This window comes from Clinocottus analis, unplaced genomic scaffold (genome assembly GCF_023055335.1).
Source record: "Clinocottus analis isolate CAN_PGR_092001 unplaced genomic scaffold, fCliAna1.0.p SCAF_9, whole genome shotgun sequence".
NCBI lineage: Eukaryota > Metazoa > Chordata > Actinopteri > Perciformes > Cottidae > Clinocottus > Clinocottus analis.
The window spans coordinates 21,447,273-21,460,251 of record NW_027176251.1 but is presented as its reverse complement, the minus strand read 5'-3'; positions in this window follow the sequence as shown (position 1 = coordinate 21,460,251).

Sequence of the window (12,979 nt, the reverse complement as noted above, 5' to 3'; positions counted from 1 at the left end):
TTCTGTTTCTCAGAGCTGCAGTCGACTCCCTCTTCATGCTCGCCCCCTTTTTCCTCCATTGATTTTCCCGGATCATCAGCTCGCTAAATACTAAGGGCTCCTGTCATCCCCTATAGTATTTGGGAATGGTGGTAATTGCCTAATTTGTTAAACCTGCAGTGCTGTACCTTGTCTGCTGTGGTTAATTGCCTTTGAAACCCACCTGGTGTTAGAATTACAGTGTGCAAAGTGCTGCAGCTGCTCCAGGGGCACGACGCCGTCTGAGGGAGGACGATTATTGAAGCAAACTGAGCTCGGCCTGGCGCTGCAGAGCGGCCGGTGTGGAGGCCCTTTTCATTTGGGTTCAGGTGAAGGTGGAGCCGTCCGGTCCCTGACTGAAACACCTGCTGGCTGTTTCCCTGCTGGTCAACGGCCGACAGCCCTCTTGGTAAAGCTTCTGCACTTCAACGCAAAAAGAACTACACAAAGTACGGCCTGCTAATCCTTCCAGACGGGCCATGAGTTCACTATTTGATTAAAGAAAGAGTTATCGCCCTTTTCCTGACAATATATGATCTGAGTAATGAGGAAAATGAACATCTGGTTGTAGTCATTGGGTTTAAGGTTAACCCGACAACTAAACACAGGGACGGAAAACAACTGACCGATTATGCTAGCTGTATAGCTTTGTCCACTTGGGGGCAGTGCAACAAGCTGTGAACATTTACACATTATCACCTTGTAAAGTTGTTGTGGCTAGCCGTTAGCGTGTCAGTAAACACTTATTCACACAGCCAGCAGATACGACCAATGTCAGTATTTGTTTCTACTCTACTTTCTCAATGCACAGCTGGTTCTACCTGCTAGCTGTTAGCTATTAGCTGTTAGCTGTTAGCATAGCGTTAGCTGCCCGCCGCTGCCAGACCACTCTGCCGGGAGGAAAGTGAAGAAGGAGTCTGCAGCAGCAGAGCGAGGCGGAGGACGCTGGGTGCTTATACGCTTCATGTCTCATTTTCTGGTCTGACCAACAGAACATCAGTTACTCAACGGGAGGGAACAGAAACAGTAACGTTGAGGCCGTGAAACCCAAACTGTGAGCTGATGATTCTCTGCGTGTTCATCACTACGAGCGTCACTTTTCACAATTGTTCATCATAAAAAGCATCAATTAGCATCTTGTTGTGTGTACATGTTCACACTGCGGCAGAGCAACAGTACATTTCCTAATTGTCACCGTGTCATTGAGGCTTAATTAAGTGTGGCTTCAGCCGCATGGGGTCAGAGACCCCATGCTGGAAGCACACTTCATGTTCTCCTGCGGGCTTATTAAGTGTGGCTTCAGCCGCATGGGGTCAGAGACCCCATGCTGGAAGCACACTTCATGTTCTCCTGCGGGCTTATTAAGTGTGGCTTCAGCCGCATGGGGTCATAGACCCCATGCTGCAAGCACACTTCATGTTCTCCTGCGGGCTTATTATTATTATTCTTCTTATAGTCAAACCACTACTCCTCCCAGAGCGTTGCCAGCACATGCGTAAAAAATACATCGAAACGTGCGGTTTGCGCGGGAATCGTGAGGTATGACTTTTCTAAGAGATTCGCCCGGCCGTTTTCCCGAAAAATGCAAAAAACGTCAAAAACTGTCAAAAAAATTTCACGAAATGTTCGTAGAGGGTGGCGCACCAATTAACAGAGTGAGAAGAAGCGACAGAAACTGCTAAAAAAATAAAACGTATTTTGTCTTTACTCCCACAATGTTCACTCTTCATACACCATTGTTGGATAGAAACGTTGGAAATCTTGTCTTCTGTCATAAACTGCGGTCGATAGGAATCCAACAGACTCAGACGTCTTGAAATCGGACTGAATGTGAGAGCAAGTCCACCTCGCTCTGCCATCCGCCACCATGTTAAATCTCCCTCCAAAACCACGTCTCCCCTGAAGCTCGTACCTGATTTGTAAATCGCCCGTACAGACACATGTTTTATCGTACAGACTCGCCAGTCACAGTATCTGTTCATCAGGTCTTCCTAACGCTCAATATGCGATATCGAAGCAATAGTGGCTTTTAAAGTACCATTTTTTTAAAATAGTTTGAAAGGAGTTCCACAGTATTTAGGTCTATTAAGCTCAGCGTAAGGAAGTCCCTTTGAAGTCATCACCATGGCAACCTTTGCTCTAGCGACCCACAGGTGTTCTCGTTAGGGCAGTTTAACAGACACACAGACACTTACACACGCACACACAACACAGATGACTTCTGTCTCTCTGTCTGTTTGTCTCACAGACACACAGACACACATACACACATACACACACACAAACAAACAAACACATACACACACACAAACAAACAAACACATACACACACACACACAACACAGATGACTTCTGTCTCTCTGTCTGTTTGTCTCACACACACAGACACACATACACAGACACACATACACACACACACAAAGACGTTTACGTGTGTTTTATATTGTGTAGTTGTCAACAGTGTGATCATTAATAAGGTCATATGATATTTCATATACGTTTGTGTGTGTTCAGGACGTTCAGTAGTTTATTTCCTTAAGTCCACAGTCCAGTCTGCCTCTAATCAGTCTGCTGGCGCTCACTTGGTCACCATGACGACGGCAGCACACAGGTGCTTCATATCAGCCAATCAGTTTAACACACAAACCAACTCAAGTGCTTTGGAGGAGAGACGGGCGTCAGAAACAAAAGCTATATATTGCGAGGTCTTACGGCAGTAGTAGCCACACTTTCAAAATTTCTTGCGAAATTTTCTAGTTATTATTATTATTCTTCTTATAGTCAAACCACTACTCCTCCCAGAGCGTTGCCAGCACATGCGCAAAAATTACATCGAAACGTGCGGTTTGCGCGGGAATCGTGAGGTATGACTTTTCTAAGAGATTCGCCCGGCCGTTTTCCCGAAAAATGCAAAAAACATAAAAAAAATTTCACGAAACGTTCGTAGAGGGTGGCGCACCAATTAACAGAGTGAGAAGAAGCGACAGAAACTGTTAAAAAAATAAAACGTATTTTGTCTTTACTCCCACAATGTTCACTCTTCATACACCATTGTTGGATAGAAACGTTGGAAATCTTGTCTTCTGTCATAAACTGCGGTCGATAGGAATCCAACAGACTCAGACGTCTTGAAATCGGACTGAATGTGAGAGCAAGTCCACCTCGCTCTGCCATCCGCCGCCATGTTAAATCTCCCTCCAAAACCACGTCTCCCCTGAAGCGCGTACCTGATTTGTAAATCGCCCGTACAGACACATGTTTTATCGTACAGACTCGCCAGTCACAGTATCTGTTCATCAGGTCTTCCTAACGCTCAATATGCGATATCGAAGCAATAGTGGCTTTTAAAGTACCATTTTTTTTAAATAGTTTGAAAGAAGTTCCACAGTATTTAGGTCTATTAAGCTCAGCGTAAGGAAGTCCCTTTGAAGTCATCACCATGGCAACCTTTGATCTAACGACCCACAGGTGTTCTCGTTAGGGCAGTTTAACAGACACACAGACACTTACACACGCACACACAACAAAGATGACTTCTGTCTCTCTGTCTGTTTGTCTCACACACACAGACACACAGACACACACACAAACAAACAAACAAACACATACACAAACAAACAAACACACACACACACACACAAACAGACACACAAACACACACACACAAACAGACACATACACACACACACAGACACACACAGACGTTTACGTGTGTTTTATATTGTGTAGTTGTCAACACTGATCATTAATAAGGTCATATGATATTTCATATACGTTTGTGTGTGTTCAGGACGTTCAGTAGTTTATTTCCTTAAGTCCACAGTCCAGTCTGCCTCTAATCAGTCTGCTGGCGCTCACTTGGTCACCATGACGACGGCAGCACACAGGTGCTTCATATCAGCCAATCAGTTTAACACACAAACCAACTCAAGTGCTTTGGAGGAGAGACGGGCGTCAGAAACAAAAGCTATATATTGCGAGGTCTTACGGCAGTAGTAGCCACACTTTCAAAATTTCTTGCGAAATTTTCTAGTTAATTAATTAATCTGCTTCATCGAGAGGCATTTAGATCACACTGAAGAGTCTCTCTTACCTGAAATGCAAATGTTCAGAACCACTACCTCACTAATAAAGATATAGAGTCTCGTTCAGGTTTCTGGGTGATTCAGCAACCCGAGCTGGACGCCCAGCAGGGAGACGCTAGCTTGTGTTAGCAGTCATCCCGCTGGAGGCACCAGGGCGTGAATCTGAGAAAACAAGTGAAGAATACAGACGGATGGCTTCTGATGAAGGATCATGACAGATGCCTCTGGGCCACAATGTGAGTGTGGAACACTGCTGTGTATTTTTATTGAGCTAATTATATTTCTACATGGATATAGCAATTCAAAAGTTGTTAAAGTGGCTTAATGTGGTTGTTTATAAGCACGATGTCTCTCTATTAACCAGAGAAACATGCCACCAATCACAACTGACGGCAGGAGGTGGAGGGGTCCATGGATCTGGAGCTGCTGGAGCCAGCTGATATCTGACTTCCTGTCCGTGAGCTGCTCACTGTTACCGTCCAATCAGCAACCTGAACTCTAATTACGAGCCAATTTAAGATTAAAAGCGAAATTCTGGTCTGGAGGTGATTGTCATAGACTATTATTGATCTGAGAAAAGGATCCATGGCATGAAGAAACTTCTGGTTCTGGAAACTGAAGCTAATGCTAAAGTACCTAAAACTTGAATTGCTTCTACTGGCCAACAGAGGGCGACTTCAGTTGCAAAATAAGTCCGGTTGTATAGAAGTCTTTTAGAAAATGACTTCTCTCTTGATGTATTCCCTCAGTAAACATTGTAAACATGAGTTTATGTCTCACATAGTTTGAAGTCTTCTTAATACAGCATGATGTTCATTTAGTACATCATGCTCATTTAGAATAAAATAAATATTAAAATATGCTTGAGGGCGGAGCTACCCTGTGATTGACAGCATGACTAAAGCGTCGTCAGGTCTGTGTTGTTGTCTTACTTCATGAACCACAACCAAAAGCCAAGATGGCGGCAGTCGTTGTTTCAAACTCGAGGCTTCACAATGACAGCCCACAAACCAACAACATCGACCACTTCTCATGTCTCCGGTCCGCAGCGGTGAAGACACGCCCACGTCCAAGTTTAAAATGCCAACTTTCATGCTCTGTCACATCAATGAGAATCACCGGGGAGGAAGAAAAGGGCGCAGTGGAGGGAAGGAGGCAGAGAGCGCTGCTCACCACAGACAGTTCAATCCATCAGTCTGAGCTGCACGTCGACTCCGATCGAGCAGACATCACCTAAGCAGGACTCCATCCAGTCCTCGCAGGCCGCCGCCGCTCGGCGCACATCTAATCACGCGTGTTCTGCTTTTCGATGAGGTGTCTCCCCAAAGCCGAGATCTGCAGTCCAGTCACATCTGAGTGTGCAGCGAGGCACCGAACAGGCACCTGCACCCGGCAGCCCTGTGGCCTATGCAGACGCAGCGGGGACACAGTGGCGGCCGGCCCAGAGGGCAACGGGGCTCAGCTTGTTCTATTTAAAAAATAAGTTATAAAAAACATGATTATGTTAATACATTATTCACATTGGCCCGGCCATGTAATCCCTCCAGCGTGTCCTGGGTCTTCTCCTGGGCCTCTTCTCAGGGTCCGCAGAACGAGCTGGAACATGTTGTGGGTGAGAGGGATAGATATATATTTGTTTTAATACGTGTTGGAATAAATGTTAAATATTTAACTGCAAAGTAATACGTGACACCTCTTGTTTTCATTGAATCACATGGGGATGTTGGCTGAAATTGATTGGCTGGCCATACCCAAAAAGAATCCACCAGCCGCCACTGGCAGGAAACAACAACAGGACCTTTGTGACCCTTTAAGTGCCCTATCGTGGGGGGGGGGGGGGGGGGGGGGTTACAGAGATGCTGTCTTCTTGCTCGTGGGACCTGAAGAAGCAACGCCGCCTCTGTGAAGAGCATGCTGCAGATTGCTTTCTGGAGAAATGTCACACCAGTATTCCCTGCGTACCCGATTGGGTTCCCCTACAGCTATTAGGGCTCCTGGGGACGAAGCATGGTTGAGTCGCTCATTACTCTTTCATGGATGCTTTTCAGCCCTCCAAACACACACACACACACACACACACACACACACACACACACACACACACACACACACACACACACACACACACACCTTTTCCCAGTGCAAGAGAGGACTCTCACACGCATAAGGTCACCGTTAATTGAGCTCCTCACAGTTGTGGAGAGGTGATGGATGGTTGATATTTCCTCTGTTGTGGACGCCAGGAAACGGCTTCATTCCATCCGTCAGCCAGGAATCAGGTTTGTTTCATCCACAGGACATGAATCCGTCTGCTGGGCTCCAACACGAGGAGGACGCCTCTGAGACGCGTGGAGGTAACGACTTCCTGTCACTGCTGATCGGAGACAAAGGACTCATCCGCCCTATGATGACGTGTGATGCTACACATCACACGTCATGTTGAGAACATGACGTGTGATGTGTAGCATCATACACATCATACGTCATGTTCTGATGCTACACATCACACGTCATGTTGAGAACATGACGTATGATGTGTGTGATGTGTAGCATCACACACATCACACGTCATGTTCTGATGCTACACATCACACGTCATGTTGAGAACATGACGTATGATGTGTAGCATCATACGTCATGTTCTGATGCTACACATCATACGTCATGTTCTCAACATGCAGACTGGATCGGTTCCTCTTTCTTTATCCTCCTTCACAGAAACTCCCCCTGGTGGGGAACGAGCCGGACCAACTACAGACTGACCAACTACAGACTGACCAAACAACAAACTGACCAACAGACTGACCAACTACAGACTGACCAACAACAGACTGACCAACTACAGACTGACCAACTACAGACTGACCAACTACAGACTGACCAACAGACTGACCAACAACAGACTGACCAACAACAGACTGACCAACCGACTGACCAACTACAGACTGACCAACTACAGACTGACCAACAGACTGACCAACAACAGACTGACCAACTACAGACTGACCAACAGACTGCCCAACAGACTGACTAACAACAGACTGACCAACAACAAACTGACCAACTACAGACTGACCAACAACAGACTGACCAACAGACTGACCAACAACAGACTGACTAACAACAGACTGACCAGCAACAGACTGACCAACAGACTGACCAACAACAGACTGACCAACAACAAACTGACCAACAACAGACAGACCAACAACAGACTGACCAACAGACTGACCAACAACAGACTGACCAACAACAAACTGACCAACAACAGACTGACCAACAACAGACTGACCAACAGACTGACCAACAACAGACTGACTAACAACAGACTGACCAGCAACAGACTGACCAACAGACTGACCAACAACAGACTGACCAACAACAAACTGACCAACAACAGACTGACCAACAGACTGACCAACAACAGACTGACCAACAACAAACTGACCAACAACAGACAGACCAACAACAAACTGACCAACAACAGACTGACCAACAACAGACTGACTAACAACAGACTGACCAACAACAGACTGACCAACAACAAACTGACCAACAACAGACAGACCAACAACAGACTGACCAACAGACTGACCAACAACAGACTGACCAACAACAAACTGACCAACAACAGACTGACCAACAACAGACTGACTAACAACAGACTGACCAACAGACTGACCAACAACAGACTGACCAACAACAGACTGACCAACAACAGACAGACCAACAACAAACTGACCAACAACAGACTGACCAACAACAGACTGACTAACAACAGACTGACCAACAACAGACTGACTAACAACAGACTGACCAACAACAGACTGACCAACAACAGGAACAAGAGAACAAGAACATTTAAAACATTGTGAAGCAAAACTAATGTATCAATGTTTAATTAGTATAATAGAGTTACAACCATCAAAAACTGTTTCTTCTTAGAAGTAAAGGTGTCATTAATTTAATTCAAGCACACAAACATATTTCCACCAATACATCCTTGGACACGTGTCCTTCATTGCCCCTCCAGTAAGTACCAGTAAATATCTTGATTGATAAACAAACAGGGATCCAGTCCAGTGCTGGCGCTCAGCTGCAGGCGTCAGGACGACTGGATCACATCACGCAGGACAGAAACGACATCCACGCGCTCTACAACCAATGCAGGCCATCAGTCCTCTGGGTGCACTTCTGATGGAGGCTAGCAAAGCGCTAAGAGAGAGCTCGGTCAGCCGGTAGAGGAGTCACACCGCCACAGCATGGTCACGATGGCGCCACCTGGAGTTGAATCAGACGAAGAGATGCTGCAGACAGCGGCCTGCTGACACAGGCTCTGTTGGTGGGTATTGGTGTGACGTTGTATTTGAACCACTGGACAGCTCTGAGGTGTCGTTTTTCTTTTGTTTTTGACTTTGGTTATTTTCCTGCTTTGTATCATTTCTGAATAAACTAAACGTTTCAACGCGTCTGACATTAAATGTAAGACTTGCACTTCAACCCTTTTGTAGTGTGTAATTGGAACATTTTACTGTCCAGCCTCTTGTGTCACTTCTCGTTGTCAAAATAACAACAACGTGAGAAACCAAGATCTCATCCCCATCTCGTCTGCTGACGCTCGGTCAGGACTCGTGACGTTACTCTCGACTCCCTCGGCGTCCACAGCTTCATGGGAACAGTGATGACATCACAGTGACATCACAGTGACATCACAGTGACACCTCATACTCATCTTCACAGCAGTCCAGAGGCCCACATCATCTGGCGTGCAGGCAGGGTCATTGGAGACTTCTAAAGCTTTGCCTTTGAAAGCAGAACACAAAAGTATGCCCTGCATAAATATCCACCACCATGAGGATATTGTAATGGAGTAATGTGGTCTTGGGCCAGAGACTGTGCTGTAGACAATAATCTAGATTATCTGGGCAGTAACACACGTGACATCACAGACTCTCACACACAGACAGACTCACACAGAGGCTCTCTAGGGGATGTGATCCATGCAGATCTGATGCACCATGGACCTCAAGATGACAGCGTCTGCCAGCGCTCCATGCTGTAGGCGCTGAGCGGCTGGATGGATGCTGTAACCGCTGACGTCTACAGAGAGGCTGGAGGGATGACGGGCTCAGCCTCTCACTGAAGGATCGCACAGGAAGTCGCAGGTTCGGCGCCGTGTTGCTCAACAGCTGCTCCAGAGCTCACACCTCACTGGGGAATCTCCTCCAACTGCTGCACCGTGAGACTGTTGTGCTGTCATTTACATCTGAACACAGCGTTTTAATTGTGGAACTAATTAACAGATTAAAACGTTCCCTCCGTGCTTCATTTTCATCTCTCTTGTAATCTGAGCACTCTGAGGAGGATTGATGCAGTTTCTCTTCCCTGGAGAGGAGGAAAGAAACACGTTCCTGAAGGAGGGAAAGGAAAAGAGGAACGCATGGTTATGGGTGTTATTCACAGATACTTATGGACACGTTATCTCCTTTATGGTTCATGGATATAGCTTCTTATAGCTTCTTCCAGTCTGTTGTGAAGAGTCATCAAAGCTACAACGCTGAGGCTCTTCTACATTTCACAGGGAAATATTGCACTTTTTATTTCCATATTTATATATTATGCACATTTTAAAAACAGTTTGAAATAAAATGCATTTATTATGTATGTTATAGATGTTGTATGTTACATATTATGTATGTTTTATGTTATATATATCACATATGCTATATCTGTTTTATGTTATATATGTTGTATTTATATATGCTATATATGTTTTATGATATATATATATATACCGGTTAAAGGTCCGGCTAAAGGACCGGCTAAAGGTCCGGCTAAAGGACCGGCTAAAGGACCGGCTAAAGGTCCAGCTAAAGGACCGGCTAAAGGACCGGCTAAAGGACTGGCTAAAGGTCTAGCTAAAGGTCCGGCTAAAGGACTGGCTAAAGGACCGGCTAAAGGACCGGCTAAAGGACCGGCTAAAGGACTAGCTAAAGGTCTGGCTAAAGGACTGGCTAAAGGTCCAGCTAAAGGACCGGCTAAAGGTCCAGCTAAAGGTCCAGCTAAAGGTCCAGCTAAAGGTCCGGCGCCACTGGGCCGCTGAATAAAGTTCAGACCGGCTCCAGTTTGCTGTGCAGCGCTACTTCTAGCAACAGACGTCCAGCTTGCAGCTTCCATTGAAAATGAGCTGCAGCCGTTTGTCGTAGCGTGAGAACACGAGCAGCGGCCGTCACCACCGTGCTGATTACAGAACAGAAGATATTTAAAGCTCTGGAGGTGAAGTGTGTCCTCGGACCACAGACCAACTGCTGCTGACTGGAGACGGACCGTCACCCCCCCTCCTCCATCACCTGGCTCAACCACACCTGCACCACATGGCTGCTTAACCTTGAGCATCACCTGACACGAGGTGACGTGTTCCTGATGAAACTTCTGCAGCACCTGAACCAAAAGAGAGGACGACATTGAGATATGAACATATTGTCAGCGACTGATGTCACTGAAGAGCTGTTGCTATGTGGATCGCTCCAAAATAGATCGCATGAAGAAATAATTATCTAAGAGGACTACTTTCAGCCTTGAACATAAAACACCTGAAAAGACAAGTTTCCTGACGAGCGACTGAACCACAGCACATTCCTGAATGTGTACAACGGAGTGTACGACTTCCCCTGGGGTTACACACACACACACACACACACACACACACACACACACACACACACACACACACACGTGGCCTGCATGCAAACACAGTAGATACTACGTGTGTGTACAGCAGAGGTGCAGTTCATCAGCCTCTCCTCAAAGCGCTGCAGGCAGAGACAGTTTCTTGGTATCTTGATTACATTTTTTCATCACAACAATGCGCTCGCTGCACGAGCAAATAACTGAGAAGATTTAATATTGTCAGGGAGAGAAAGCGTTGGAGACGAGATGAAGACGACGGGTCTCCAGCGTGAAAGGACCGGTTCAGGCACAAAGGATCTAATTATTGATGGAGTTTTTCTGAAGGGCTTTGATATTTCCATTAAAAATATGAATCTGCTCATTCAGGATTCCTCAAACTCAGGTGAAGGGGTGTGGTTGAAAGGATGAACGGAAGAGTGGAAAACAGTAATTTATCTATCGATCTCAACGACGTGAACACACACACACACACACGCACACACACACACACACACACACACACACACACACACACACACACAGCCAACCCATCTGTGAACCAGCAATAGCAGGAGGCGCCGGAAACAGCAAGTTGGACCAGTTGATGTGGTGAAGCAGTGTGTGTGTGTGTGTGTGTGTGTGTGTGTGTGTGTGTGTGTGTGTGTGTGTGTGTGTGTGTGTGTGTGTGTGTTGCGTCTGCTCCGTTGTCCTGTAGCATCTGTAGCACCTCTCTCTCTCTCTCTCTCTCTCTCTCTCTCTCTCTCTCTGTCTCTCTCTCTCTCTCTCTCTCTCTCTGTTTTATTAGTGTTTTATCTAGTGTTTTATCTAGTGTTTTATTGGATGAAAACAAAACAAAAACATTGTAGAAATCACATAAACTTTCCACGGTGGCCCGTGAAGATGAATTAGCGGATATGTTTTCCTGTGATGTGTAAAATAAAGACCTGCGTTGTAGAGCACACACAGTGCTGTACGCCTCATAATAATTCAGATTCATTCATTAACTAGTCCATATTTTATGGGCTGTTTTTTTTCTGAGGCAATGAGCTGATATTAAAACAAAAGACATGAAATCATTTGAATGCTGATGTGGATCACCATGACGATGGCTGTGGTGATCGATTCATTACTCATGCTGTCCACCAGGGCTTCATTAATATTCATAATTACTGCTCTATCTCCTTTAATGACACTCACTGCTGAGGAAAGGACCCACACACTGACACGGCAGGTAACACACAGGTGTACACTACTCACTATGTGTACATGTGTATACTACTCACTATGTGTACATGTGTATACTACTCACTATGTGTACATGTGTACACTACTCACTATGTGTACATGTGTATACTACTCACTATGTGTACATGTGTACACTACTCACTGTGTGTACATGTGTACACTACTCACTATGTGTACATGTGTACACTACTCACTATGTGTACATGTGTACACTACTCACTATGTGTACATGTGTACACTACTCACTATGTGTACATGTGTATACTACTCATTACATCACTACATGTACTTGTGTATACTACTCATTACATCACTACATGTACTTGTGTATACTACTCATTACATCACTACATGTACTTGTGTGTACTACTCATTACATCACTACATGTACATGTGTGTACTACTCATTACATCACTACATGTACATGTGTGTACTACTCATTACATCACTACATGTACATGATGTCATGAGTACAGACTGTGAAGCGCTGTCAGTAAAATGTTGTGTTTGTGAGTTTGTTCTCTTCAGAGTAAACTGAACTGAGTTGAAGTGTGAGCAGACCTCACTGAGGTCGATCCATCATGTCAGGAGGTCAGCTGAGGTCGATCCATCATGTCAGGAGGTCAGCTGAGGTCGATCCATCATGTCAGGAGGTCAGCTGTGGTCGATCCATCATGTCAGGAGGTCAGCTGAGGTCGATCCATCATGTCAGGAGGTCAGCTGAGGTCGATCCATCATGTCAGGAGGTCAGCTGTGGTCGATCCATCATGTCAGGAGGTCAGCTGAGGTCGATCCATCATGTCAGGAGGTCAGCTGAGGTCGATCCATCATGTCAGGAGGTCAGCTGAGGTCGATCCATCATGTCAGGAGGTCAGCTGTGGTCGATCCATCATGTCAGGAGGTCAGCTGTGGTCGATCCATCATGGCAGGAGGTCAGCTGTGGTCGATCCATCATGGCAGG